This window comes from Macrobrachium rosenbergii, chromosome 40, assembly GCF_040412425.1.
Source record: "Macrobrachium rosenbergii isolate ZJJX-2024 chromosome 40, ASM4041242v1, whole genome shotgun sequence".
NCBI classification, from domain to species: Eukaryota; Metazoa; Arthropoda; class Malacostraca; order Decapoda; family Palaemonidae; genus Macrobrachium; species Macrobrachium rosenbergii.
The window spans coordinates 21084166-21090165 of record NC_089780.1 but is presented as its reverse complement, the minus strand read 5'-3'; the positions used below and the strand labels follow the sequence as shown (position 1 = coordinate 21090165).

General features: G+C 38.0%; 1 protein-coding gene across 4 annotated transcripts in view; it reads left to right on the top strand.

Moving 5' to 3' along the window:
* Positions 1-6000, top strand: part of LOC136826223 (vascular endothelial growth factor receptor kdr-like) — a 73967-nt gene that overhangs the window by 18237 nt on the left and 49730 nt on the right. The window contains exon 1 of one of the 4 annotated variants that reach the window (XM_067083290.1): positions 5043-5483. The exons of 2 other annotated variants lie outside the window; for them this stretch is intronic. The gene's annotated coding sequence lies outside the window, so the exon portion shown is untranslated. Of the gene's footprint in view, positions 1-5042; positions 5484-6000 lie in introns of those variants that run through there. One more of the 4 variants, XM_067083293.1, reaches the window with a different exon arrangement.

Below are 6000 nucleotides of genomic sequence, written 5' to 3'. Positions count from 1 at the left end.
AAAGTATTCTAAACACCTCCTTGCAACTCTCTCTCTCTCTCTCTCTCTCTCTCTCTCTCTCTCTCTCTCTCTCTCTCTCTCTCTCTCTCAGCAAACGAGGCTTTGACAAAATTAAATCCGTCTAGTTATCGCTGTGTTATCAGCATCAAATATCAATTCACCTCAGATCCTGTCTATGAGAAGACGATTGTCCTTTATCTCTTGATATCTGCTCGTGACGTCATCGACACCAGGTGACCAATTCAGCCCACAGAAATAATTCTGAAAGAAAAACTCAATTAATTTCATTCAGAACACGAGTTGATACCACACTCCCATTGTACGATTATATCAGCTGATATCACGGCCATTCGCTAATCGAATTGGCGATCTACCGAGGTAGCTATGTTCATTGGTAGCCGTGTTCAGGGTCGTCTGAATATGATAAGTAGCCGGCATCTTATGTATAGTAGTCGTGGTCGTAGGTAACCAGCTTTAAAGTATTTTGGGTTTTAGGTAGGCGGTTCACCTGTAGTTTGGTTGGTAGGTAGCTAGCTTGTAGGTAGCCGTTACCATTGGTATCCTGATATTGGTCATGGGTAACCAGCTTTAAAGTATTCTGGGTTTTAGGTAGCCGGTCCACCTGTAGTTTGGTTGGTAGGTAGCTAGCTTGTAGGTAGCCGCTACCACTGGTATCCTGATATTGGTCATGGGTAACCAGCTTTAAAGTATTCAGGGTTTTAGGTAGCCGGTTCACCTGTAGTTTGGTTGGTAGGTAGCTAGCTTCTAGGTAGCCGTTACCATGGTAGCCTGGAACTTACGTAACTTACGTCGAGGTAGCTGTTGTCATAAGTAACTAGCTTAAGAGTATTCTGGATTTTAGGCTGCCGGTTCAATTGTAGTCTGAATCGTAGATAGCTGGTTTGTAAGAGTAGCCGGATTCGTACAGACATATTTCGTCTTGATGTTATGAAGAACACCTTGATTTTATCAAAGTATCAACTGAGGGCATATCATACTTATTCTGATAAGATGAGAGAGATATCGTTAGTTATTCTGTTATTATCAGCTTCTTCTTCTTCTTTCCCTCCTAATAGAACACTTGGAGGTCTTTCTCACGTCATTGCAATAATTCGTCTTGAGTGAATTCTGAACAGAAACGAAACCTACTTGAAAGCGGTTGCGATAATAATTTTTCTTTAAACTTGAATGCAGGTGCATTCATCAATGTTGCAACTAAGCTCGAAACTCCAGTTTCTCTTTTCAAAGAGACATGACTTTTTTAAAAATACATTTTTATCCGGTATATTTTAAACATAATTGTTCACCAAACGTTTATAATTACAACTGACTCCTTAATATCAGTTATCTGCATTAGTCATACTTTTTACTCCAGTGTCCTCAATCTCAAGGCAACATTTAGTTTTATTTTGCATAATCATATCATGATATGCTCTGATAATCGATAAGGAGAGTGTGAGACTGCTTGGTGGCACGTAGCCTAAATCGTTCGGAGAATGGAAGATTTCCAAAGGTCTATGAACTGTAATTCTTTTCTGTAAGCCCCAGATGTTGTTTGAAACCTACAGTTGATTTTTTTAGGTTCCAGCTTTTGTTTGTGAACTCCAACTTTAATCTTTAAGCTCCAGGTATTCTAACAAGATTAGACTGTTATTTGTAGGCTCCCATTTTTGTTTATAAATTCATGTAGGTGTCTATTGCTTGCAAACGTCTTCTGTTACTTGTATATTTCACTTTCTATATATGACCTCCCTCAGACCAGAGAGATACAGGCCTTATGTGGTATAATTAGATACAGAAAACATAAGGAAGGTAGAAAAAAAAATCAAATACAAAAACTTGAAGGTTTAGCTTCCAGAATATGGAATTCATACTTATCGACCTCAGTTTTTCTGTGATTCAATAAGATTTATTAAAAAAAAAACTTTAAGGTTGGTTTCTTCAGATTCTAAGGCCCAGTTGACCAAATTCAGACCATTTCTCAGGGCGTTTCCAGAATATGGAATTCATAGTTATCGACACAAATTTCCCCTGTGATTTTATAAGATTCAGAAAACCCTAAGGGGGCCCTAGCTGACATTCAGTCACTCCCAGAAATGGTTTTCCTGATCCTGGGTCCTAATTTCGGTCGTGGGAAACTCTTAATCTCCCATGAATCATTGTTCGATACTGCTGTAACTATCAGTGGTACTTCTCAGCGTTTTGATAAAACTGCTGTGTTTTACAGGCGTTGATAATGATGTGGCTAATTTCAGTGAGTTTGTTTGTTCCGTAACTTCTTCAAAAGGCTGTTGTTTGTCTATATTCCTTTATGTATTCATTTCCAATAAGTGATCTCTTCTTTCTGTATTTCCTATTACCCTCTGCTATTTTTTGCAAATGAACAACATATTCTTTGGAAGCTTAAATTTCAAGTCAGTGGCCCCTGTGGTGGGCTTGTTCCATATGGATACGCTTTATCTTCTGAATAATAATAATAATAATAATAATAATAATAATAATAATAATAATAATAATAATAATAATACTGCCATTGTGATAGTTATGATGACATTATACTACAGAAGTATTATTCCAAAGTGGCCGAAACGAAAACCTTTTTAAAGTTAAGGCAATTACAGAGTCCGAAAGGTTATCAAGTACCTTTTTCAGTTTTTGAGAAAGTATTCTTGATGACACACTGTTGTTAATAGTTACTTTATCATTTCTCTCTCTCTCTCTCTCTCTCTCTCTCTCTCTCTCTCTCTCTCTCTCTCTCTCTCTCTCTTCTTCTTCTTCTTCTTCTTCTTCTCCTTCTTCTTCTTCTTCTCGCCAAAGATAACCATCTCCGCCCCACTTGGCAACAACACCTTACTCCGCAGGTGTCGATGATAACTCCTTAAAATAAGTCTAAAGATAAAGAAATAGAAAGATTAACGACTCCCTCCAGTCTTACCTAAGACTGTTATCCTTTTGATCCCTCTTGGTTACTTGCTAAGTCTTTTTTGGAAGTCTAAATGTCTTAGTCTCGCTCCTAGATGTTGGTTTATCTTATTGCAATCAATTTTGGAATCGTTGAAACAATTTTAGTTGGTTGCATTACACTGCAAATCGTTCGTTGCAAAGTTTTTTGACATTTTGTCATTTAATTTAGTTCCAGTTATTTTATTCCCTTTTCCAGTTTTTATTTTTAACGATATGAGAAATTAAAGGCGGTGATGCAAGCACGAACTGGAGAAGGTACTAAAAATCAGATGGTATTAGCTGAACCTTTTGACTGTTCTGAATAATTTCTCAGCTTTTTATAAAATTATCAAGCCATTCAGATGTCCATGTGTGATTTCTGAATATTTCTCAATATGTGACGTTAGTTTACTTCGGCTGAATTCGTTATAATCATAAAAATTAAAATCATTCCACCATTTGACAACTCAGAATAAAACCTTATGTGTTGTCGCAGCAAGATAGTGATCGATAACAGATATCCGTTGAAGTCTTGCCTAATAATACCCTATAATCTATCACTGGTTATGAAACTGGCTAATTAATTAAGTTATCTCCTACGCATGTTATTATTATTATTATTATTATTATTATTATTATTATTATTATTATTATTATTATTATTATTATTATTATTATTATTAAGTGCAAGTTGGTGTTCATATCCTTTCAGTTAAACCAATGTTCTTTTAACACCTTGGTAACAAGTAAGTCAAAATTGGTGGAAAATTGGGATACGTCCATTAGAGCAGTTATAAAAAAAAGTTATTCTTAAATTCATGTCACTGGAATTAATAAATCCAAGAAGCGAAGACCGTTTGTAGAAGCCAAGAAGGTATACAAGTCTATTGTGTGTGTTTGTGTGTATGCGTGTGTGTGCGTGTGTGTGTGTGATGAGAGATGTTTCACAGAAAAGAACAGTGTGTTAAGAGTCTGAGGACATTCAAAAGCCAAAAGTGTTCCTGAATTTAGTATGATTTTTTGAGGTCAAAGTAGTCCACTACAGTTGCGAACTGTGGAGAGAGAGAGAGAGAGAGTTTCAAGGAGAGAAAGAAAGAAAGAAAGAAAGGGAGAGAGGGATTCAAGAAGAAGAAGAAGAAGAAGAGAGAGAGAGAGAGAGAGAGAGAGAGAGAGAGAGAGAGAGAGAGAGAGAGAGAGAGAGAGAGGGAGAGAGAGATTCAAGGAGAGAAAGAAAGGGTGAGAAGGATTCAAGAAAAGAGAGAGAGAGAGAGAGAGAGAGAGAGAGAGAGAGAGAGAGAGAAAGGGAGAGAAGGATTCAAGAAGAGAGAGAGAGAGAGAGAGAGAGAGAGAGAGAGAGAGAGAGAGAGAGAGAGAGAGACTGTCAGAACAACTGACAAATGACTTCACATAGTTAGGGTTATAGGTTATCGCACGGGTCGGTACCCTGCGATTGTCAGATATGAAATATGTAGTTAGACATTCGCTCTTTAAGGCAAGTGACTCATGGTGTTTGAGGGGGCGTTACCTAAACTGCCCTTCCCTTTCCTGAACTCGAACCCGTATCCTCTTATATACGAGGAAAGAGGGGAAAACAATTTTAAGGTTGTGTACATCCCAATGACGACTGTCTATATAGTAAAAGCATAATAACATCCTCATCCTTCAAAAGACCGCGAAACGTTGGACTGAGAATAGTAGGGAAGCCTCGTTACATTCAAAACTTAATCTTTTTTGTTTAATTAATGTTTCTGCAGACACACAGTCCTCTATCTCAGCCAGTAGATAAAAATAAACACTTACTAATGACATCTTCTGATACTAGTTGTAACACTGCGACCTGCAGCGGATCGATAAAAGAAAATTCGTACTTCAAACTTCCACGCTGACGGTACAATTGTCCTTTATTCTTTAATACTTTTTTTGTCTAATTTTATTTTTGCCGCCGGGTTGTAAAGGAATGAAAAGATGATTCGCTCAACTTATCGTCTTTTTCTGGGAACTGTTTACCAAAAGTTCCTAAAACCCATCTTCTGCGGCAGATAAACTTATCTTCGATATCAGATAAGCAAATTACAGCACCCAAATCTCTCTCTCTCTCTCTCTCTCTCTAGTTTCAGCCTACAGTGTGGTTGATGCTTCTTTACACTCAGTGCAGTTGAAACAACGTAATTCAGCTCTCCTCTGAGACTGTTGTTCTCCTCTAATTTTCTAATGTCAAGTGAGCCTCAGCCAACAATGACCCTTTAGCTGAAACGTTTGCCAGAGAAGGGTTAATGTCCAGTGAAAGTGAGAAACAGCCCAAGCTAGAGCAGAGAGAGACATTGTCAGTGATCAAAACAGCTTTCGTAAACCGTTCAGTAACTTCCCGCCAATTCGTTCTGAAAAGGTCAAGAAGATTTTGTATTAAGATGACGTTCCATGGTTACGAAATATGTCGTAACGTGCACAGCGACTGTCTCCAACTGAGATGATAAATAGTAGTGACACCAGAATCCAAAGTTGTAGGCCTATATATCGAGCCGCTCAACTCTCCAGTAAAGGTATACACTTTTATAATATTTCCAGTTCTTAATCATCCTGGTGAGTGTGTGTGTGTGTGTGTGTGTGTGTGTGTGTATGGTTACGAAATATGTCGTAACGTGCACAGCGACTGTCTCCAACTGAGATGATAAATAGTAGTGACATCAGAATCCAAAGTTGTAGGCCTATATATATCGAGCCGCTCAACTCTCCAGTAAAGGTATACACTTTTATAACATTTCCAGTTCTTAATCATCCTAGTGAGTGTGTGTGTGTGTGTGTGTCTGTGTTTAAATGGATGTGCAAGACAGTCAAATGAGTGACGGAAATGCATATGAAACCTCCTCAGAAGCACTGAAAGGTCGTAGGACTATTACAAATTGCCAAGGGTCCTAACACTGAAACCCAACCCCACGTAGCAAAACAAATTCGTGAGAATCTTTATTTCGTATTGGAACTTATGACCACGATTCTCCACAGATTCACGGGCCAACAGAGGAGCAATAAAACAGGTATGCGCTGATAAGACGGTATCCT